The 26085-nt window shown below is 36.9% G+C and overlaps 1 pseudogene; it reads right to left on the bottom strand.

The window, feature by feature from the left end:
- Positions 1 to 2597: 2597 nt before the first annotated feature.
- LOC139712717 (pregnancy zone protein-like) overlaps positions 2598 to 26085 on the bottom strand; it is a 65555-nt pseudogene continuing 42067 nt past the window's right edge.

The following is a 26085-nucleotide window of genomic DNA, read 5'->3' as shown; positions in this document are numbered from 1 at the left end:
CGTCATTAAAATTTAGTAAACATCACGTTTTTATTTGACGTTCAGTTTTACGCCCTTTTCAATGCCTGTAATCCCACTCATTTCAATATTTCGATTTTTTTTTCTTCAAGATTATCAATCATATAATTTCCAGATTGATTGAACGTTCAAATGCTGCATAAAATGATACTTTGTATCATTGTTTTTTTTTTTTCAAACTGAAGTCAATATTTGACACAAATAATCTGATTTAAACCATTTTTATTTTTGGCAGGAAGTGTCACAGTAGTTGCATTGATATTTGCTATTCAGCCTTATTGTTATTATTCGGAACAGAATATTTATCTGGTGTTAATTGAAATACGATGAATTACTTGAATTTCTCAATCGAACAGAATCGAATTATATGGTTATATCTGTTATCAAAATTTGTAGGCCAATGGATGATCTACATCTGATTAAGAATTGCCAAGGCACAGCCAGAAAATATGCTATACAAAGAAAAGGTTTGTGATCTATACATAATTGTTTGTTTATATAAACATAAACAAATCTATTCTTTCTTTTTCATTTTTTAGAAAAGGCAGACTTCTTCGACGTTATTTTAAGGGTAAGAGTCATAAAATGAAAAATGTGTTTTTAGGATTTTTTAATACTTTTTGTAGAATATTGTGACTCGGTATGCTCACTACTGAGATCCTTATTATACATCCTTTACACACTCTTCACTTTCAACTCTCACATATTTCAAAAGGATCATGCTAATACATAAGAGTTAGATTTTATCATGAACAGATTATTCTTGCAATGCATGAGAAGTTTGAGTATAATCTGAGTATATTTGATGAAAATTGGTCTGAAATGGCTGAGATACCAAAGAACAAAATAAAACAAAGTGGTCGTCATAAAGGCGGGTTCAACCAGTTTTATTAGGAACTCTTTACTTTTCGATATCCATATAAGCCATTTCATCACCAATTTTCATCAAATGAATTTTGGAATTTCTCTTAGTTTTGCTCGCTCTGTTATACTTCGTAAGAGATTTCTCATTATTTTACAAAAAAAGTAGTAACCTGAAGCTTCAACTTTACCAAAACTGTACCTTCCCTTCAATATTCTGTTTTATACCGAATTTACAATAACAGCCACATCCCTATATAACTATAATCAAAAGTTAAGAGAGAGAGAGAGAGAGAGAGAAAGAGAAATACACCGAGAGAGAAAGGGAATGAAGAGAGCGGTTTGAGAGAGGGAGAGAGAGAGAGAGAGAGAGAGAGAGAGAGAGAACGACATAGTGAGTAAAACAAATTGAGGGGGGATAAAAGAAGAATGCAAGGGGCAGAAAAAATGGAAGGCAGGGCAGCACAAGAAACGAAGAAATGAAAAGAATGAAAAGGGAAGACAGAAATTATACAGATACCGAGTACAAAACAGACCATAACATGATAATGCAGAGTTTGAGCTTTTATACTATTAAATTAGACCCATGTCTGATAAACTATCCACACTAAAGACACGTTAAGGGGTACAAAATGTCTATAGATACAGACGTTAATGCAATAAATTTTGTGATGAATAAATGAAAGGGGATCTAAGTTTGTGGCCTGTGGCTATAGAGCTTTACTATAGTATGAAGAACGCTACAGGGCTCTCTCCCTTGCCCTGCTGTGAGAAGTGAAAGATCACCAAACACACGCATACAACACACACACAAACACAAACACACAGACAAATAATGAACTTATATTCTAAACGTGCCATAACATACAATGGCATTAACACTATTTGAAATACCGACTCCGGGCAATGTTTGTATATACTTGACCAGTGTTACCGTTGATCAATTTTCGTAAAATTATTGTTTATTTACTAGAAATATTATGCGTTATTTCGTATTGGTTTTGGTTACGGCGACTAATGTCAAAAATGCCATCTCAAATTCATTGCTCTGGGACCTGTTTTATGTAGAGTTAAAATTGATTGTATAATTGATTTCAACCATAAGTCTATGGCAGCCTGTGTAGTAAGGAAATTCAAAATCGATTTTATCTTTTGATAAAACGGGGCCCAGGGAATACAGAAAACAGTTTGGCTTCTTCAATCCCTTCACCAATGTTTTCGGTGGCGTAAACATGGTTACAGCTCGTTATTCCGAAGGTTCGTTATTCCGAAGGCTCTTTATTCCTAAGATTCGTTATTCCGAAGGTTCATTGTTCCTAATTTCATTTTCGGATGAACCAATCTTCGGAATAACGAACCTTCGAAATGACGTCACACATTTTCGGATTAACGAACCCTTTTTCATTTTCGGAATAACGAACCTTCGGAATAGCGAACCTTCGGAATAACGAACAGCACCCGTAAAGATGTAGTCATATGGATTTTTAATATATCATCAATCCTTTGAAATTAATTGTGGTCATATGGATTTATACCGACACACCTTTGTTTACGTAATAATGGATACACCCATTGGTTGATTTTTTTTTTAATACGGTAATGCAATTAACTACCACTTCTTTCATGATAATATATATATATATATTCCCATCTCTTTCCACTTCTGTAATCATTTGACGTCATGATTTGGCATCTGAAGACGGACACCATTAAATTCTTTATTCATTGCTTGCAAGTTCGCAGGGATGGTAATTCTTGAAGCTGACAAGATCTGAAAGACAAGACAACAGTAGAAAAGAAACCAAAGCTTCGGTAAGCACTGTTAGCATTCACCACATATTTACAAGCTGACGAAAATGCGGAAATGAAGAAAAATGTTTGGACATTGATGTAAAGAATTGGCCTTCATCAAAGGTATGTGCCTACAGTTTACCGTTAGGAGCAGCAATCAAAAGAAAAAAAAATCAAGATAGTGCATTTTACGTTCATGCACGTTTGTACGTCAGTTGCATCACGAAACATCCCTCCATAATTATAATAATTTGCAATAAATCCTGAAATATAGAAAGATATCACTATTTGTTTCTCATTAAACCATAACTGTCGACGGTTTAGTCTAGAAACATTTTTATTACACTTATTTTTCACATTTTGTAGGTTTAACATTATCAACATTGATTTTACTAATTCAAACATAATATAATAATTATTGTGTTGTTTTTTTCCCCAATTTCAATTTTAGAAGTATAACTTTGAAGAGGTTAAGCTTGGTTTTTGTTTCATCTGCAATTGTATATAAGGCCTTTAATTTGGCTCTCTGCCATAACCCCCCACAAAACCATCACCTATGAGAAATTTCATGTAGTTGTGTTAAGAGTTCATGTGTTATGTGAAAGATGGCACTGAAACAATCTCCGCTCTCACCTAACACTCATAGTTTGCTTTGCAAGCCAACATTTGATTTTATGAGTGCAATTCTCAATATATTGGTAAACATAAACGGCAATTTATTAAATATATTCTGTAACTACGTCACAGGTTATGTGTCATGAGAATTGTATAGCTGGAATTGCAGAAATTAGCAATTGTGTGAAGGTTATGTACACAATTTCGATAATATTGGCGGTAAAGAATAAAAAAATATGTAAATTGTATGATACAGAGAACAAAAAAAAAAAGATCAGATAAAGACAAATAAAAAAAGAAGATAAACGTACAAATATTGTACTAATTGCATGTGCAGTTATAGCTAGTGACCTCATGCTTCCAAATAAAGACAGGTAAATACTTCTCATGGAAATTTAGTAGCAGTACTATGCATCTAAGTTGATAGAGACAAATAATAAATGAGACTTGGGACCCTAAACCAGATTGACATGCAACATTATACGAAATAACCCTGCTGGAAAGAGCACAGTGTCCCACAGTATGAAAACGATAGAGTAAATACATCGTGAACACAATGTGCACATTCTTGAATTAAAAGAAAAGAATGAAAGAAGTACTTACCCGGCTTGTAGTAGTCAAAGACTTTAATGACAGAATCATTGATGATTTGGCATCTTTCACGACCATATCCTGTTTCACTTTGATGGGCACGCAGCGTTTTCTACTATCAAACTATAAGGGCAGTAGTACAAATAAACATGTATAGTAAATATCTAACTTTCGATAGAAGCTTTGAAATACAATGGTGTTGTGCTAGAAGAAGTAGTTCATAACTTCAACATCATCTATGCAGAGTGGTATATGGACCAAAAAATACAGCAATATACTGAGAGCGCAGTATGAAAGATAATACGTCGTTAACGGTAATGTACGTTATGACAATGGAATATCATCGTGTCTTGAACATTGTGCTTGAGAGCTACATAGCAGAAAGAAGTCATAAGTCAAATATACTATGACCTCATCCAAGGATATTCATTATTGTACGTACAATATTCATATTATTGACCATCTTAATTATCACACCATGAAACATCATAAAAGATAGGATAAGTTTCCATATGTAGCCCGGCATCACCAATTCAACAAAACGGTTGCCAATCATGGAATTTTAGTTAGGAGCAAATCCTAAGAGAACATACTTTTACGCTTTATGTGTATAACTCGATTCAAATGGAATTTCTTATTGTGGGGAAAAAAAGGACACTCCGGAAAGCATAAACCGAAGAGAACAGTCTACGAATTACTTGGTCTATTCAGGATCTTAACCTTTACAAAGCCTTGGTAGCTGCGCGATGAATGAAAAAAAACAAAAACAACCAAACAAACAAACAAACAAAACAAACAGGAATTAAACCACCGGGGCAACAACAACGAAAGAGATTATCATGTTAAGCTGAAATTGAGCATGCTTTATTACCACATTCCTTAAAGTTATTAATGTCAAATTTCAAAGCAGTAGCATTATTCTTCCTAAAGCTATTAGAGTTGAAAGTGAAGAGTATGAACAGTGTCTTTGTAAGAAATAAAAAGGGGACTCTTTATGAAAGACACACCTAGTCACACTGTTCTACCAAAATGTGTTCGAGAAAACTGCTTAAAACACAGTTTCCTGTTTGTTTTATCATACCACAATTTAGCATAATGTAGAATAAGACTCGCTCTTTTGGAAATCTGAAAAACTTTAGATTGGTTTGCTTGACCCATTTCACCTATTTTCGGTCCTCGCACAAAATCAGTGTGTGCGACTTTTTGTCAGTATTATGATGCACGTTCGCATATATACTCAAAAGACAAAACGACACAAATCTGGATCAAACATATTCTCATAATGAGTATATTATTTCCATTAAAAAACAGTTAAATTCTATTAACGTTTATGTCATAGGACTCAAATATTTTACCGACTAACATTCACCCCCCCCCCCCCATGAAACATTATCCACCATCAATTTCCAAAACGTTTTGTTTGTTTTTTTCTTTTGTTTTTTGTTTGTTTTTTAAGAGAGGCCAAAAAATGTGATTCCGCCAGAACATCAAAGATGATGATAAAATTACATTAAAAAAGAAAAATGGGAAAACCAATGACACAATTCCCAACAACTGTTCAAATAATAAAACATTATAATGAAATACAATAGTTATAAATTTAACTTGACAAAAATAGACGAAACTTCAAACAAACAATAATACATCGAATTGCACTGATTTTAACTTACAGAATCAAAATAGAGGGCCAGAGGTTTTCCATTGGCATTCTTGTCAATGCGCTTCAAACCAATGGCGGCGCCACGTCTGTCGCGGAAGGTTTCCAAAGAATCTTCGTGGGGGATGAATCCAGACACCATTTTAACCTCTATTACTGCCACACCGGTCTCCACCTCATTGCCTGTATACCTGTCAGATGAGAGAGAGAGAGGGAGAGAGAGAGAGAGAGAGAGAGAGGTATAAGAGAGATGAAAAAGAAAGACGAAAGAGAATGACTTTAACATAGAGAGAAAGTTAAGATTGTCATTGTTTTGGCTCCGTCATGCTCACTAATAAACTTTAAACCTTCCACATATTAGACATCCTTTTTTTCCTTTAATCACGTTGAAACATGGGTTTTGTCACATTTATATTTACCATGCCAACAACACGATTTCTTTTGTATAATTTTGTCTTAATAGCCTCGTGTATCTTATAATTAATGAAAAATGTCTAGCCTTAGCTGTGGAGACACACGAAAGTCTGAGCTGTGCGAGTTAGCCTGTTAATGATTGCCTATGCCAGATTTAAGTATTCCTATTAAAGCAACTAAAGCCTTTGATTAAACTTACCTCTTACAGATGAGCACCTTATTACTGGATGATATTACACCTGACTGATTGTTGATTGGCAGAATTCATTTACCATTTATCCAATTTCGAAAAAAAACAACAAAAAAAAAGAGACAAAAAAAAAACTTCCAAATACTTTGTAGTTACAAACAAGATGTTCAATTGCCATGTCCAGCGTTGAAACGTACAGGCCTCTTTCCTTAGTTTGAGTAGTCAAACAGCTGCGCATACAATAACTATAGATTAAACTTATTCTCTCTCTCTCTCTTTCTCTTTCACTCTCTCTCTCTCTCTCTCTCTCTCTCTCTCCTTTTATCTAACATCTTTACAGTATAAGATAGAGCCTTTGATATTTAGAAATCAGTAGAAATCACCATAATTTATTTATTTTTGTATGTGTAACCCGTCCCAATAATTCTACAGATAATACTCACTGTCAGTTTTGTTTTCGTCGGTGTGCTGTGATTGAACGGATTAAAGAATTAAAAGAAAAAAAAGAAGTAGACAAACTAACCTGACACAGATGTGCACAGTTTTGTCTCCACATGTTGCAGGGTCACTTGGGGATCTTTCATTCCATTCACGGATTGTAACATTAATGCTGAACAGCGGGCGTTGTGGAGGAACCACGGGAACATTATAACGTATCTCAGCCTGTTCAAAGCAAATGTAATATCAAGGAGATAGAAAAATGTCTTAATAAATTTTCATATCTATTTTGTGTTCAAATTTGTATGCATTTGTCTGGGCTACACATTCGCCTTAATAGGTCAGATCCAAAGTGAAAAGAGAAAACCTTCGACAAACCTGAATTTTGGTTTATGAAATGGCATAGCGCAATGTGTGTAATTCATTATCACTTCCCGTGTTAGATACAACCTGTTAGCCTTTGCCCTGTCGATTTAGGCAAGGTTAAAAACTGTGTCAGCGTTTATTGTGTTTGTTTCCAGTTTGATATTGTTGGCACACATTTTCCAGCTTTCTTACTGTTCTATTATTCCATTAAAATTACTTCACATTGGTGACACAGTCTCTGCGTATGCTTGTAACAACCCTTTATTCATCTTTGTTACATTAGTTGAAAAATAGCAACTTCTGCCTTTAATAAAGTAGAGTGCCTCTACAGCACGTATCACCTCCCTGCCCATAAATGAATAATCATTTTAACCTTGTGTGCCAGAGAGCTAAACATTGAATAGCGAAATTTGGCAGAGGTTGCTGTACACAATCACTGTGGAATATCTAACAAAAGCTTGTGCTGAAACACACAGACTGTACAAAAGTCTGTTAAACAGAAAGAGTTGAAATACTTGTTAACATACCCACCTGGAACAGAGCGCACCCACTAACCCTCGCTGTGACCCATAAAACTGCCGGAACCTCCCGCAGGTCTTCACGCTGCAGCACGAGGTGGTTGTTGTTATCGATGTCGAAGGAAAACTCCTCTGTGACTTCATTCGAGCCCGACTTCAAAGTTTGAACGTCAATTCGCAGATCTAATAGCGAATCTGGGCCATACACTCTCTCTGCAAACTGAGCCACAGCTTGCAATCCAAGAACAGTGTCCTAAAAAAGAAAACAATGTAGACATACTTAATTCTAAATAATTATAATTTCAAATGTATAGTATACATCTTTACAATAAATCGTCAGTTTATATCATTTCAACTTGTTTTTCATCCTTTGGTAACTTCTAGATTAAAGAGTGCAATATATCCCTTTCAGTTGATCCAAGAAAAAAAGACGATTACGCTTTCTGATGCCTATGGGATCATAAATGCCATAACAAACTGTCAGCAAAGCATGCTCTTAGGACATCAACTTTCTAAAGAGTTTCAAATGAAAACCGATTAACCTCAATCTTGAGTGATACTTACCAACCTTCGGGACGGTCTCATCGTTTTGCCTGTTTAATAACTCTTAATCTACACAAACAGTTTGTACTTCTCTTGTTTTTGTCTATTTTGTTTTTTTCTATTCAGATTCAGATTCATTTCGACTCTCATCCGTAACATTTGTATCAAATTTTTACTTATTAAGCATGTTAAGTTTTCATAATGATAAAGTGGTGTATTCTTCCTCTTTCAAAGCAATAGAGAATTGATTCGTAGCCGAAACGGTGACAACAGCTGGTGAAATTCTAACCTGAGTCGAAGAGAAACCACCGAGGGCGTTTCGCTGAGCATTCAGCCAGCGGACTATCGGCAAAACATCGTCAAAAATCTCATCGAAGGGCTGATTCTGATGAAGTTGTGCCAGCAGAACGTAAGCTGTTATCTCTACACTGGAGGAGTCGGCATGGCAATGGTGGATGCATAAGCTCTCTTCTTTCTCGATAACATCACCGCTGCCCCAGAAACGTAACCCACCTTGAAGGCAACGGTTTGATTTTTTGTTTTCAAAAAAAGAAAGAAAAAAACATGGTTACCAAACATTGAATCTGCGCATTATCCATGAATCATTTCCTTATAAGATTGATTCCAATATCTCTGTTTACCTTTATTTCAAGAGGAACAGAAAAGAGGGGAACCAAAGCATTTCGTCTCAACTTTGCTCAAGAGCAAATGCACTTACACATAATAATTTACCAATTTTAGACAGAAACACTAAAGTGTCACATTCTCGATCAGAAAGAGCGATGGCAAATGATACGAAATCATTTTGAAATTGCAGGTGAAACGAATAATGCCATAGTATTATGGTAAAAAAAAAATGTATGAAATGGATGATAATGCATACATTCTACTACATCCAAAAGTAAAATAATATGATAAAAGCCATACTAAGAAGATACAGCTTCAAACCTAAGACTATGTTCTGTACGTAATGCTTTATCAGATAGCTACATTGCACCAATAAAAGCAAATTATGTCGATTATTTACAGCTAATTGGACGCTCGAGATGATGCATGTTCTTAATATCAGTTAGCCATGTAAACACATTTTCTCCAATCTTACTGCTTTGGGCAATATTGAGAGCTTATACATTCTGGGGTCAGATGAAAAAAAAAAAAAAAAAACAGGTGGTAGCATGATTGGAATACACAGGGTTTTCTTGGAGTGATAAATTTGCGACCAGTAAGGGGCTTACTTTCTTCTTGTGCTCTGTCGTTAAGGAGGCTAAGAGCTCGAGACTGGCTGTCGAAGTAGTTGCCCAAGCCCAAAGCATAGCTGGTCAAAGCCAGCGCATAGGTGTTCATATCATCTGGAGATGTGGTGTTCAGCCAGTATTCCATACAATACAACCCAAGGACTACTTCATGACCCTACATGATGTGAGATATAATGAATGAAAAATGGTAGGAGGAGGATATCTCCCCATTCTTTCCGTCTTTTTTGTCAAGTCGTGTCATGTCTTTTGTATTTCTCCTCTCTTGTTCCGTTCTGTCGTAAATTATGTGATAAGTATTTGTAAATAAGTAATTCATAAGTTTGTTCATTTTTTGAGTAGTTCACAACATACAAGCTTGCTTTTTAGTGGACCTCTCAGTTCTTTCTTTTTCCTCAACTGAAGCATAACTTTGTACTTTTTTGCCAGTATGCATTCTTTTGTTTATTTGTATCATTTATCTTTTACAAAGTCGAATGTTTATGTTTATGATGTAATTCCAAATATATTATGCGTTATGTTTTGTTGAAAAAAGAAGAATGAAAAAAAAAAATAAATGAATTGAATTGAAAATGATATGTGCTACGATAACTACTGTACTAGAAAAAGAAGTTCGCTCGTATTATCAAGACTGACCCTTAGACATACATCATAATTATACACGAACTATATACATATCTTAGAAAGAAAACAACAACAACAACAACCACAACCACAACAACAAAAATAATGTAAAATGGTAACGTAAACCAAATAATGATGCGGGTAGTCCAGACATTCATTATGTGCAGCTACAATTTATTTGAGGTGGGTAAAAGATGCGTTTACACGGTGTTCCCGGTAACCACGGCGGCCCCGTTTCAGGCCACCGTGGATTAAACGGAATGGACATGAAACAACGCGGTGAGACGGGATAGTCAAACGTGACAGGATGTGATTGCCAGGATGCTCGTGTTAGAGTTTTAAACTGAAAAAAAAAAATGCTACGCCAGCCCCGGTGCTAATGAGGAATCTAGTATGCAGCGATGAAACGGGGTGTCCATAACAAAACGGGGAGGCACGTATTAGGCCGCAACAAAGCTTGGAGGCTCCCCGTTAGCGGTAGCGGGATGCGACTGAAATATATATATATATATATATATATATATATATATATATATACAATATATAGTCTAGACTGACAAGACGACGTGAGAGCAACGTCTGATAGCAATGTGTTCAAGAGGGAAAAACATGAGAATGTCTTATCTACCCACGGCGCACTACGTTTCAGGCAAATGGGGCTGCAGCGAGGCCGCCGGAAACATGGTCTAAACGCACCTTAATACATGAAGTTAAATATACTTGTGTATTCCATTTTGTGAGCTAGAACTACCTGTGCAGTACAGGTATAGTATCATGAAGGAAAAAGAAAAGCATAAATTATCTGCATTGTCGACAAAGTCCCTCCGTGCGTCAAAAAATGCTGAAACATATTGAAAAATATATTGTGTGGTAAACTAATTCAAACTCTGCCAGGCCATATGACTGGGATCAATGCAGCAGAATAACAACCTTTACCATGAGGGCATTGAAAATCGGACACCTGTGAGTTTAGATAGCACAGGTTATGATATCGGCCCCAATTTGTTTGATGACTTGAGTTGGATGTAAACCAATTTAAGCAAACAACTCACATCAGGGGATGCTCCAGATTCAAGCATGGCGACTGTCACAAATGCTGTCATGGTAACAGGGCTGGAGACGGATCCCTGGGTTGGAGAGGATGAAGAAGTGGACTCACGTGTTAGAAAGAAGACAGTTGTCAGCGTCGGCTAGGGAATTTGCGGCGGGAATTCTGGGAAGCTATATCAGGAGTATGATAACTGGGCTACATTTTGATCACAATCATCTGATCAGACTTGCGGGGGGGGGGGGGGGAGCAAACACCCGATTACAAGTGAGAAAGCTTTGCATAAAGCTGGGACGAAGAAGAAAATGAAAATTATTTCAGTCATGACATAAAATCCACTCACTCCCCACTCCCCTTCAAGTGAATAGCCATATGGTATGGTTTTACAAACGTTGTTTGTTTGTTTGTTTGTTTGTTTGATTTATTTTTCTGCCATCACAATTTCATACTTAAATCAAGACTATTTTCAGTAATATCACATAAATTATCAGTTTATACTGATTACAATGTAGATGATTTAGAGAAGGAAAATAGATGTATAAATTAAGTCCAATAAGAATATATAATGATTACCAAAATTTCCAAATAATTACCTGAGAAATTATGCGGAAGAAGGACTGCCACTATGAGCAAAAGCTCGAACACGTGGCTACCAGGGACCTATCTATACATAATGCACATATTAAATTAAAAATGCAGTAGCCAATCTTCATATTGCTACTCATTTTAAAATTAAGCATTGCAAACGACAACAAGACGGAAAGTTTTTTGGCTAGTTGGTCATCACTCCATTTCAATATGACGTGACGATTCATTTTGATTATTATTACTATCTGTGTGTTGTTTTTTGTTTTACATTAGCTGAAACTGCGTAATGATAAGGCACTATTAAGAAGTGTTGTTCATGGTAAAATCTAAGCCTACCTGCATTTCTTTGTGGATGACTCGACCCTGCTTGATGATGCAACCTTCTGCGTCCGTAGAGTGCTGGGAGAGCCATTCCCGGGTTCTCCCAAGATTGTTTTCATCAACTTTCATAAACTCCTTTGCCAAACTGAAAGACTTTAGGACGAACGCGGACAGCCAGGTGCTGCCATGGAGGTCCCTGATCCCAAAGGCGTTGTAGGACCCGTCTGGTAGCTGGTAGGTGAGCTCTCGCTGGTAGCCTTTATTGCAGTATATTTTGGAAGCAAAGTACATGCCTTTGTTGATGTAAGCAATACCATTAGTAGGGCAGATATGTAACAAAAATTGGTCGAAATGCTCATATCCGGCGGAAAGTATCAAAGTTTGCATATAGGGGTATTTTGGGGCGCTGATTTCAAATATTGCCGGATCCAAGAGATTTGATCACGGGGTCGGCCGCCATTTTGAATTCCGATATGGCCGCCATCACAAAACAAATTCAAAGATCCCTATCTTCAGTTCTGAATGACCTGTGGCACCAAAGTTTGGTACACATGAGCGTTTTGACACATTGAATTTGATGACAGATTGATTTGGAGTGTATAACAAACATCGAATGGCCGCCATTTTGAATTCCAATATGGCCGCCTCGACGAAATATTCAAAATCCCTATCTCGATTTCTCAGTGGTGAGTGACCATGAAATTAGGGGTAAACAAGTATTTTAACATACCGAGTTAAAATATTAACTGATGTGATGTGTCTGACAAACGCAATGCCTGCTATTTTGAATTCCAATGTGACTACGAAGACAAATATCATGACTAACATTCACGGGCATGTCAAAAAGCGCAGCAAAATGAAGCATAACGCACCTTTCACTGACGTCACAATGTAAATACAGCAGCGCGCACTCTATCAGTTCCAAACGCGCGCTCAATCAGGTAGCCTAATTTACGAACCCGAGATAGAGATTTTCAACACTCCAACATGGCAAATATGTATAAAAATTCAAATTGGCTGCCGTGCAGCTTGTCAGACAAATCAAATAAGTCTGTTATTGAAGTCATCATATCACAATGCTTTAATATATCAAATTCCAATTGCTAATGTCATTCAGAACTGAAGATAGGGATCTTTGACGGCGGCCATATTGGAATTCAAAATGGCGGCCGACCCCGTTGTCAGACCTCTTGGATCCGGCAATATTTGAAATCCGCGCCTCAAAATACCCCTATATGCAAAATTTCATACTTTCCGCCGGATGTGAACATCTTTTTCACATATCTGCCCCACTACATAGGGAACGTGGGGAAATGCAGTAAACTTTGTGGTTATCATCGGTAGGGGAACTATGGTTATTCATTAATCTAAAACATGTGTCTTTGTTTCCACAATGGGAATTTTCTCCTCTAGTTTATTGTCCCCTCCCCATCTTTAAAAAATACAATAAGAAGGATTACACAAAGAACATCCCAACAAAACCAATCAGAACCTTGGGGACAGCTTCATTGCAGAAAAAGACATAGGATTTGTTCATTTTAGGATTAACTTTAACATCATACACTGAGTAGATCCATCTTATTTTCTCTCTTCTGCTGAGAGTCCATACTACGTTACATAATGTTGCATACAAATGTTTTCGATTGATGCTGGCCTAAGCCTCTATTTATATTGGGTGAGCACATGGACTCTTAAAATTGACTTACGCTTGCCTTCACAAGGCAGTCTTTTTTTGCCATAAAATTGTCACACTAAATTCTGAATAACCATATTTCATAGCTTTAAAACCTACAGCCACCCAAGGGACTAGTTCGTTGTTTGGACACTTACCGTTTTCCATGTTCTCCAAGGCCTTTGATGATATCTCATTGGTCAGCTGGTTTGTCTCCGTCAGGTAATGCATCACAAAGATGCTGGGTGTCATGGTGATCATATTCTGCTCCCCGCATCCGAAGGGCATCCTCAGCAGTTGTCCAAGGTTACTCATGACTGGTCCAATCACATCGCCTGTATAACCGGATCACAGCAAGCTCTTTTCATATGTGCCCCCTTCACAACTACGTTCTTATTCTTTATTACGTGTACAACCTGTATGTCTTCACTTGCTGCACATTGAATACAAAGGCAATGTAATTTCAGTGGATGCGGAAGTATCAGTAGAACATAGCTGTGCAGTTCAACGACTGTAGCTCAATTATTGCAAAAGTTATATACTGTTAGAATTTCGATTAAAGCTATGTGTACGAATGTATTGCAATATTTTGAGGGCTGAAAAACCAAACAAACAGTATTTTATTGTAATTGACACGGGAATCATAGAGGGGCAAACAGCGTATCGTATGAAATCGGCAGCATTTTTACCAAAAAAGCACGGAATCACGGAAGTCTGTTTAGAAAATAAATGTAATACCGCGAAATCCAAATATGAAATTGAATTTGGAGTGACAAGCCCTCCTATCTCAGTTGCAATCATTAAACCTCCTAATGCAACTTTGAGTATGAATTATACTGAATTGAGTTGTAAAACATTACAATTATTGATATAATCAAACATAATGCTTCTGATTTATTTGATGTCAACATTGATGTTTCCATGAGAAGACGCAAAAATATAAAATCTTAAGATAACAGATACATCTTTTTGCTCTCCTAAAATATATATTTTAGATACAATGTATGAGGTCTTATAACCCAAGGGACGATTGGTCATCATCAGTGGAGGTAAAAAAGACGCCAAACGAAAATGAAACAAAATAGAATGGACTTGAAAAGCTATCCTGAATGTGAATTTAGATGAACAATTTCCTTGAAGATATTTTGTGTGTACCGACGTCAAATATGTGCATTCTTCATGGCATAGAAAAAAGAAACATCGATGAGGTTTAAGTCTCTTTTTCATGTGGATGCGTAACCACGTTAACACTTTTTTTTTTTGTACACGACATGATTTTCTTGTTAATATGTCAAGTTTTGAATAGATACAAACTACTTGTTTTCTGGTTATGAAAGAAAGAAAAGTAAAGGTGGCAAATATGTTTAGAAATAAAAGATGTACACAATTATGAAATCATATCAATCTCACCGATAACTTGTATTCTTCCTCGTGCAGATCCTGGAACAATTACCTCCGGTAGAGCGAGAGTCACCATCTTGGAATATGGTTCATCACCCTCATCTACCATAACCAACAAAAAGGACGGAAAGTGAGAGATAAAAAATCAACTGCGACCCTGAAACACAACACCACCAACAACAAAAAGTCGACAAGAATTTTTGTTAAAGGCACATTCTGAAAGAGCAGATTTTAAGCTTTGAAATTATATATCACCTCATTTGAATGGAGTCTCCTAAATAAAATCTAAATCGTTCAATCTAAATATTAAAAAAAAAACATTCGGAAGTGGAAAAGTGTGTACTGAAAGAGGCTCTAAAGTATAGGGTCGATTCCAGCGCTTATAATCTTCCCATCTCGTCCTCAGTGGAATGAATGGGGATACAATAGGCTGCAAAACTACATAAAAGTAACAATGAAGAAATTATACGAATAGGATGGACTTCCACATGTTTTATCAACACATCCTGTTCATGACTAAAATCATCTTTCAAAGCAGAAGCATCACCCTTTCAGAGTTTAAAAGAAAATTAAAAAGGGCCTCTAGGGCATACCTAGGCACAATATTCTACCAATAAAAAGATTAAAAGATCAAAACAGAGAAACCTCTGCAACACAGGTTCCCTTCATCGCTACGATCCCAAATGATAAACTTATGTAAAAGAAGAATATTGCTCCTATGGAAAATATGAAAAACCAAGATTGACAAGGTTGACAAGTGCCACCTATTTTGAGTCCTCTCGAAAAATCAGAGCGTGCGCCTTTTTGGTTGGTTTTGTGATGTATATATTCTCAAATAATAATTGGAATTGAAATTGAAATTGAAATGGAAATTGAAGTTGAAGGTGTTTTGAACCCTTTAAATAATTAATCAATAGGTTTTTTATTCATTCCAGTTCTAATGATAAACTTGTGATTAAAAAAAGGTACAGTTAAAAACAACTTAACACACCTGACAGCCTTAACTCTTTCCATTTTCAAGACATTAGAGTATTGGGGAGACATTTGAGTTAAAGAAAATACTAATGACAAAAGCTGATATTCATATTGCGCAGCCACTATGAAAATACACTCTACTGAGCATTGCAAAGTAATAATAGTAGTAGTTATAACAATAAAAACAATAAGAATACACATAATAACAATATATCTATATAGCGCATTTTCCATAAACGTATATGTTCAAATGCGCTTTACCAGTGGATTATAGTAAATATCACAAAATACATAATTCAAAAATAGAATGCATTGTTAAAAAGATGAGTTTTGAACTTGACCTTAAACTCAGTAACCGTAGCTTCCTGCCGTCGGGGAAAAAAACAACAACAACAAAGGGAGATTATTCCATAATTTCGGTGCAGCATACACAAAAGCCCTGTCACCAAGAGTAGCTTTTGATTTCCCTGATTGATATTTCAATAGTGTTTGATCCCGTGAACTTCGGAGACGATAGAATGTTTGAAAATATTGGATTACAAAATAGATAAGAAATATATATTAGATAATGAATGAATAAAAAGATGAATACATCATTCATGAATAAACGACACAAATGGATAAGTAATTACATGTATTATTATGGAAAACGCCAATTCTCTCTCTCTCTCTTGAGAGAGAGAGGGAGAGAGAGAGAGAGAGAGAGAGAGAGAGAAGATCCCTGTAATTCATAATAGAAATTTATTCAAGATGATTTCTGTAACTGCATGATACGACCTTGTTGCGACACGGATTGTCGCCCCTACACGGATTGTCGCCTCCTGCTCGGGGCGACAATCCGTGACGGGCGCTGGCGGCACGGATTGTCGCCCCCTACACGGATTGTCGCCGAATCCGTGACGCTTGTGCAGTTCCCAGTTTTTGACCTCCCCAAATGTTATTTGTCTTTGTTAATTTTTCCCTGCAGTCATTTTCTTCCATCAGTCTTATAAACTAGAACGTCCATACCACTATTCTTTGTCCCAGAATAGGTTTGGCATGCTTTATGCATGAGCGAATAATTTCCACACGCCGTAGAAAATTTGTCAATCGTTACTTGATTTTAGCACAAACGAACTGCCATTGCACACCGCTAATACATACGTAATACAAACAAACACCAACAAACACTCAAACAAACCTCATAATGCAAACAAACCAACTCAACACTTTTTTCCTTGATATTTATTGATTTCATTCAAATCATTCATAAATCGACCCATTCTGGGTGCAACATGAACAAAAAAGTTACAAATGGCAATTCGAAACAAAAGCAAATCCATGTGTCAATTTATACGACAAATAATCTCACTTAGACCAACCCTACTAATAGACCAACCCTACTAATAATTTCTTCACGAGAAAGTTTTGACATGTATAGGGCCCTACCAAACCTATATTCCTTGAATATATTGGTTTGGATCATGTAACACCTTCTTACTTAAAAGGGCATATGTACATTAAAAAAACACACAAATATATTACACAAATCTAGAATGAAATCAGTCATAAAAAACCCCACCACCCCCTCCCCTCCCAAACCGAAACAAATCTAGGGCCTACATCTATCCTAAATATTAAATCCTACCAACATCCGTCATACCACTTATAACTATCCTTCTTCAAATCCAATCCCCAACCCACCAACCCCTGATTAAACAAAACCTAAATCATCTCACACCCACATTCACCGACCCAAATACATACATACATACATACACACACACACACACACACACACACACACACACACACACACGAAGGTTCGTTATTCCGAAGTTTCGTTTTTTCCGAGGCTTCATTTATCCGAAACACACAATTCCCTATACCTAGAGGTTCGTTGATCCAAAAATGAAATTCGGAATGAAATTCGGAACCTTCGGAATAATGAGCCTTCGGACGAATGAGCCTTCGGACGAATGAGCCTTCAGAATAACAAACTTTTGCAATATCGAAATGTAACCCCCTTCCCACATACCGACGCACACCCGAACCGATACCACATCCTTCCTGATGAAACGATTTCCCAATGTTGATAAATAAGACATAATGGACCGTATGCAGAAAAGCAGCATCCGCCCGCAAGCAAGCTCCACTCCGAATTCATATACAAATCTGCCAAACAAACTCATCAAATTCAAAGCTGCTGATAAAATCAATATCAATGTTTATGCCAGCAACAGCTTACTAGGTATCCCTCCCCACGCGCAGCTAAAAAACACATACGCAAAAAACTGACATAATTAACACATTCTTCCATCACACACACACACACACACACACACACACACACACACGCACAAACGGACACTAAATCATCATGTGCACGCGCACAAACACACTTCCTTGAAACCTCACCATGACTTTTTACATGGCATGTTTGCATGGATGTAGCCATGTAAGTTATGTGTTAGTATTTCAATGATTATGTCCAGAACGATATTACCCAGCAAAATGTGCTTCGAGGGCGGGCGACAATCCGTGCCGCCAGCCTCCTACACGGATTGTCGCCAGGCGACAATCCGTGTAGGGGGCGACAATCCGTGCCGCCAACGCCCATCACGGATTGTCGCCCCGAGCAGGAGGCGACAATCCGTGTCGCAACAGACCTCTTTCCAGGATTGAAAGATCATTTCAAACTTCTTACCATCTGGACATATCATTTCGCTGAAAGTTTCTTCTCTTTCTGCACCTTCAGGCTTTCATGCAAGAGAGAGAAAGAGAGAGAGAGAGAGAGAGAGAGAGATACGAGATGTTAACATAAATCCTAAATAAACAATACTGATAATGTATACTTTCCTACGTTCACAGGTTGATGTGAAACGATTGTACATGAATATATGTGTATGTGCGTGCGTGTGTGTGTGTGTAGACAATAATGAAATTAACATAGCAGATCATTTTTCTTTATAATAAATTTTCAGATACCCGAACAACTACTTTCAGTCTTTCAACTTAATTGTTCCATTTTAGTAAAACTGTTATTCTATCATATTGCACTAATTTAATCTAAGTTTATGTCTTCTTAGTCCGTTTGTTTTTGGTATTTAATGAGGGTTATAGAAGCTATCCGAATGAAGGAAGATTTTTTGTATGTCATCAACTAAATTCAAGAAAAAAAAATCCCACTTTGCGATAATTAAGATGAACGCTCAATTTTCGAGTAAAGATTCTAAAGTTGTAACAAGTAATGAACAATGAAAAAAACATGACAGAAAGAAATCCGTAAGATGCAGTCTTAAGGCTTGCATTTATACCATGAAAATAGATTCGACCTACCAAGTGTTGTTGTTGTTGTATTTTAGGAGATTAAAAAGTCGCCCCAGTCAAACGACATCTCACTAACACTATGCCCTTGAATACTTGTATTTTCGTAAGTACTCCCTTAATTATAGACGTTATGAAAACGAAATTACTGATTCGTCACGTGATTCATGTGCACATGTTGATAAACAAAACAGAATGGAATTGAAAAAAAAAAAATCTAACACATCAGATTCTGCAGGATTTTTGTTAATAATGTATGAACTGTATCTCGTTCACCAATTCTTCCGGCCTACTGCATGATACTACGTGGAGGGAGGTTTGAACTCATGAAATCACTCTCCTCCACAAGTATGGTGTCCTCAAGGACATCAGCAACGGGAAAAGTGTAATTACCTGGAGCAATTTCCACATTCTCATCTGCAATACGGTCTGCTACAGCATCGACTGGAACAATAAATGGGCAAAAAAAAAAAAACCAAAAAAAAAAAACGTATTACAACTTTCCCATCACACCAAGTGCCTTATTTGCCATCCAGTAAAACATCTGCAAATCACTAGTTGAAACGTTTCTAGAGCCTTTGTCATATGTAGCTGCTTCAAAAGACGTATAAAGAACCAAAGAAAAAAAGAAAATGAAATTACTACTCAATATATACCTGAGTAAGTATTAGAGCAGGAATTTCCACGTAGCAACGTTTGAATGTGACAACGTTGAAATCCAAAGATTAGAAAAATCATTTATTCAATAATACTAGGATACAAACCCTAACTGCGTGTAACGCAGTGTTTATTTGTCTTTTTACTTCAATGTAATGTGCGCTTAACTTGCTAAAACATTCGCATGGAGACGTCTATGACGATCAATGGTGGGTTCAGTAGATATTCGCCTTCGTTTCGCTGACCCCATTCACGTAACTTTATGCGTAGAACTTTTATTTTCAGCCCATCAGCGCACGGTTGATTTATACCTTGCATACGATTGGTTTCTTAATTGTTCAATAGCTCATGTAATTGGCCGTTGAAAAAAGAATGTATGTGCCGCTTGATTGCTTTTACACAGCCAGGTTACCATTGAACCTGCCCGTTCTCCGTTGACCTGCGAAAAGAATCAATTTCGTTTTGGGGCGCTGTCTGAAGGCTCTCGAGGAAGTGCGGGAAGAATTGGGTATTAGATAATCTGTAAATAGGCGATTTTTTTTGGGCATATGTGACCCCGCACCACAAAACAAACAAAGAGTCGCCAGACATGAATTTTTAGTTAAGGGCAAATTATGAAAGAGCAGACTCCAAGCGTTAAAACCATGTATAAGTCAATTCAAATGGATTCTACTAACCTATATAAACATTGGAAATTAAGCCCACACTCTGGAAAAGTTGGAACTGAGAAAAGAGGCTCTGAAGTACGGGGTCTATTCAAGCACTTAATCTTTACTAAGCCATGCTACCTGTACCATGAATGCGACAAAAAAAAAAAAACCATGATGTAAACCACTAGAGCAACAACAATGTAGAGATTATTGGATTAAGCTAAAATCAAACATGTACTATAAAAACATTCTGTCTATGATTAATGCCATTTTCAAAGTAGTAGCGTTATTCTTTCAAATGTTATTAGACTTGAAAGTGAAGCGTGTGCAGAAGATTTTCAAGGAGTGAAAAGTAGTCTCTAAGAAAAACCGTATCACACTTCTCTACCAAAAAAAAAAAAAAAAAAAAAAGGGGGTGGGGGGGGGGGGGCGAGGTGTTATAGAAAAACTGCTGGAAACCCGTACAATTTATGATCTCAAACTCAAGAATAGAGTAGAAGAAGATTAGCTCTATCAGAAAATACGGAAAACTAAAAATTGATATGGTTGACCCATTTCACCTTTCTTGAGTCCTCACGTAAGATCAAGGGTGCGACTTTTTTTTGTGATGCACCATCACGTAATCATGATCAAAACAACCTCGTAATAATTCCATTCGACGAAAGGCTTGTTATATTAGGTCTGTCACTACAACATTATAGAAAAAATAAGATAATTATATGACCTTCTATCACAAAACCAACAAAATGTTGAACTCTCTGGTTGTGTAAGAGGATTACAAAAAGGTGAACCGAGTCTAAAGAGTCAATCTTAACTTTTTTTCTTTTCTGAACTAGTTATACATATTTTACATTATTGTGCAGTTTTGGCTATAAAACAAGGAACTGGGTTTTTGACATTTTTCCAGAACACATTTGTTTTGAAATGATGTGATAAGGTACGTCTTTAGATTCCCCTTTTCATTTCTAAACACGACTAACTTTTAAAATGGTGGTGCTAATGCTTTAAAAGTTTGCATTATTCATGGATAGGAAGTGTTTAGAGAACATGAGCAATTTTAACCTAGTGTGATAATCCCCCTTGTTGTTGCTGTAAAGTTTGATTATGTGTGATTTTTTTTTAATCCCATTAAATCAAATTAATTACGGATCAGAATATGTTAACGCTTGAGCGCACTCATTATTTCACAACTTCTTTTCTCACTTCACAATTTTCCAGAATGTGAAAAAAAAATCCTTTTCTGGCGACTTTTATAGTTCCGTGATGCAGGATCAAAATATTGACCACATAAATTGGTAAATGTTCTATTTAAAAAAAAAGAGATTGATTTACCGATGAAGTAATTATGTCTCCCAAGCTATAAGGTATTCTCATTTTTACGATTTCTTTTTTGATCACTTGTTTCTCAGAAAGACAAGATGAACAAACAGAGTACAGGGTTACAACAACAACGGAATAAAGATGAAAACAGGAAAAAGCTTCGGAGATAAAATACATTCTCGTTGTACTACCTCTAATGGGAATATCTCCAAGCCCACTGAAGATCAGTTCATATTCCATAGTCCGAGGGGTACTTCCACACACCTCAATAATCGGAGACTCGGGTTCAGCCTCAATAGAGAAGTCAGCACTTTCAGTCATCGACAGCTGAACCTCGTGAACATAGCAAAATGAAGAACATATAAACATTATGTACATGTAAACATATTGTTGGGACCCTGAACCAGTTCTCAAGACAATAGAGTTCAACTCTATAGACGCATGAAGAGACCAGGCAAGCCAGTCATTTCGATGGCCAATGTCTCACCCAGTATTTCATATGAGCTCCAATGACTTCATGACTGTCACATACTAGTGCTGATACCAAGACTGACCTTCTCTCCATTCAACTTAAGAGGAATTACCAATGAAGATTGACTCTTAGTTTCTTACAAAAGCCAGACATCATCCATCACCTTCGTGTATATTATAATCAACTATTTCAAGAAAAATGACCGTATTCTACAGTGACCGTATCAACCGATGATCATTATTGTGGCCTGGTCTGGGGACAGCGAGTCTACTTGGGGGTGATAAACTCTAGGGGGCTCGTCAGTTGTAAGGGGAGAGGAAGAACCATAGATACAAACAATGTTCTCAGTTAATGTGTCCACCCATAAGACTTGCCCTACCAACTTTCAAGTGGAGTCCCAAATTTGATTAACTCTGGGACTGTAACGACATCTTGCTTGTTTAACGTGGAGAAGACACCCCCTCTGGCGACCGACGTAGATAGCTTTTCGAGAGGTATGTGACACAAAGTATTTTCAATGGGCAAGACAATCACACACCTCAAAAATACACCCTCAAAAATATTATTTGTATTAGTGTTCTATAGTGAAGTTTCTTTCATCAAACATAACCTTAAGCGTGTTTTCTTTGCCGAAGGACATGTGTGGACAATGATAGTGATGACAATTATAGTTTACCTAGTCGCCTAGGTTTTGGGAAAGAAGGTCCTCTCCCTTAGACTGCTGGATATATTATTGATATGCCTGCATTGACTTCATTATGGTTAGGTTTGGAGGAATGATCTGAAATATGGTTAGAGAATGCATGGTAATCTGCTATTAAAGTGTCTAGACACCCATCAAGGGAGAATTGATAGATGTCTTAGGTTCACAATGCCTTATTTACTTGGGGGGGGGGGGCAATCTAGCCCCTTTTGTAGCACACTAATGAATTCGCTTTGTCAAGGAGTGCAGTATAGCACTTACAGTGAGGCAGCCAGTGACATAGTTGAAGACTGATACTTTAACAGGAACTTTCTCACCCCGGAGGACGGAGTAAGGGAGTGTGTAGGAGAGGAAGAACGGCTGGAAGGCTCGGATGGACGTTGAGTCAGCCACGCCCACTCCGTGAGTAGGTGACAGACAGAAGGCACTGGCCACCCAGTCCGTTATGGTGTGTGGAATTTCTTCCCTGGTTACATGCTGACCACTTGCCCTGTACAAACCCAACAGGAGACAATTTACATAGCAATGGCTGTACATCCAGCAATATCTTCAAGGTAATCAATTGTTTCAAACTAAATGCATATGATTTCCATCATTTGCCAACTTCCATTCCTTTCTTTCTTTTTCATCATAGAAGACCACTAAGTTTGCAATGGTATGTACAATAATTGTGACCGTGCACCTCAAAACGAACATAAAGTCGCACACACTGATTTTGCGTGAGGACTGAAAATAAGTGAAATGGGTCAATCTAGCCGAACTTGACTTTTTCATATTTTCTGAAAGAGCAGGTCTTCTTTTACATTATGCTAAAATTTGGTATCATAAAACGGGCAGAAAAGTGTATTTTTTAGCAGTTTATCTCGGACATTTTTGGTAGAATAGTGTGATTAGGTGTGTCTTTAGAATCCCTTTTTCATTTCTAAAAAACCTTGTCCACTTTCTTCACTTTCAACTCTAATAACTTTTGAAAGGATATGGCTACTGCTTTGAAAGTTGGCATTAATTATGGACAGAATAGGTTAATGAGGCATGCTTAATTTCAGTTTAATTTGATAATCCCTTCATTGTTGTTACTCTGGTGGTTTACTTCCTGTTTTTTGTCCCATTCATCGCACAGCCAGCACGGTTTGGTAAAGATTAAGCGCTTGAATAGACACTGTACTTCAGAGCCTCTTTTCTCAGTTCACACTTTTCCTGAGTTTGTGCTTTCTTTCCAATATTTAGATAGGTTAGGAGAGTCCATTTGATTTCATTTAAGAAGGCTGTAAAACTTCACCTCCTTAAGCAGTATTCCCCAGGATAACATTCTGATTTCTTTATTGTATTATAATCAAATGTATATGAATGTGTACGTGATACATAATGCATGGATGTGTGCATACATATATCGATTTATTTATCTATCCATATTATGAATATGAGTATGTATGAATAGGATACATCATGTATATATTATGAGCATGCATGTGTACGATGTGCCTTACCATTACTGCGTACATAAAACAAGCACGATATATTTTATTCAATGTCAGATAACAATACGTATAAGATATTTTGTATTCACATATTATTATTTTCATAGTGCATATTCGGTCATTACTCCGGCAAAGGCAACTGAACGTGTTAACTTTAATATCATTATCATATTGTATTTATCATCATTACTATTATTGTAAAGTAGTTGGAGTGGTACCCATACACTCTGTAACTTTCCCTATTCCCCCTACCCTTCCCTATTTCTATCTTTCTCTATTCCCTATTCTATTCAGAGTAGGTAAGCATATAGTCTCCATACCGTCAAGCCTCGGCTTATTTTGGAGACCCTTCTATTTAAGTTCCATAAGCTTCTATGTTTGTATTTGTCTTGTATAATTGTACTAAAAACTATGTGTCGATATACTGTTTGTCATAAATGACATGTACATGATCCTATCTGATGTAACGGAATTAAGCAGAAATAAATCAAATCAAATCAAATCAAATCTACAAACATATAGTTTCATATTATTGCGCAACGTTTTTTTTTTAATTCATTCATTTAATCATATCACAGAGGATATTAGTATGGGATTTATTGATAAACAATTCACACATCTACGTCGAAACATGTTATAGAAGAAAAATCACTTACCCTATTCTCGATAACTTCCAAAGCCATGTTTCCGGAAAGTAAGATCTCAACGATGCTAAGTTTTGAGTTTCATCTACAGGCTCCTGTTCAGTCCTTTCTAGATTCGACGTCCCCATCCGTTGAGTAAATTGTAAGTTACTCCTTTCCTGTACAACATCGTCCACCCCAGTCAGCCAAACGAATGTTGCTTTTTCGCACAATGAAAAAAAAAAGCAAAAAGAGAAAGGAGAAAATTAGGGGTGGACTTTAATACAAACAAGATTTTAGCAGATATTGAGAATGGAAATGTGTACAACAGGGGAGGTTTGAGACAGCTGAGAGACGCGAATACTCACGACTGATAACACAATTATGGAATTGCATGAAAATGTTTTTTTTTTCTCATGAACAACTTCTAAATAACTCTCAGCTCCAACGCTATATAATATTAATTCTCATATTGCTCTTTAACAAAACTCTCAAATTTACTGGAATCACTCAGCTCACACTTGTCCATAACGGGCAATCATGTCAATGGTTTGATTTGCAATCTTCAACACAACGGTGACAAAATGAGGAAGACGCATTTCACCTCCAGATATAAGTTAACGATTTCAAAAATTAGAGACAATAGTCTCATACAAAGCAGTAATTTGTGGTATGGGAGACAATGTTTTTGGTTGCACATCACGAGTTCGACACCCACGAGTCATTCAGCCCAAGAGATCGTTCCCCATCACGAGTCCTTCAGCTCACGAGCTAGACATTACATGAACAAGGCTAACGAGCACAACATTAAGTAGAAGTAGGCCCACGAATTGTGAACGAGTGAGCCAATAGGCAAATAAGGCTCATTCAAATAGGTCCGTTAACTACATAGTCACGAGACATGCAACCCCAGGGCCAGACAGGTATCGAGTGACACCGAGAAAAACAGACCCACGGCGATGACAATAACAGGCACACGGGGCAGACGATAT

This window comes from Diadema antillarum, unplaced genomic scaffold (assembly GCF_040938485.1).
Source record: "Diadema antillarum isolate AM-2024a unplaced genomic scaffold, OU_Dant_1.0 seq00001846_RagTag, whole genome shotgun sequence".
NCBI lineage: Eukaryota > Metazoa > Echinodermata > Echinoidea > Diadematoida > Diadematidae > Diadema > Diadema antillarum.
Note: the sequence above shows the minus strand (reverse complement) of the source record. Positions and strands in the feature narration are given on the sequence as shown.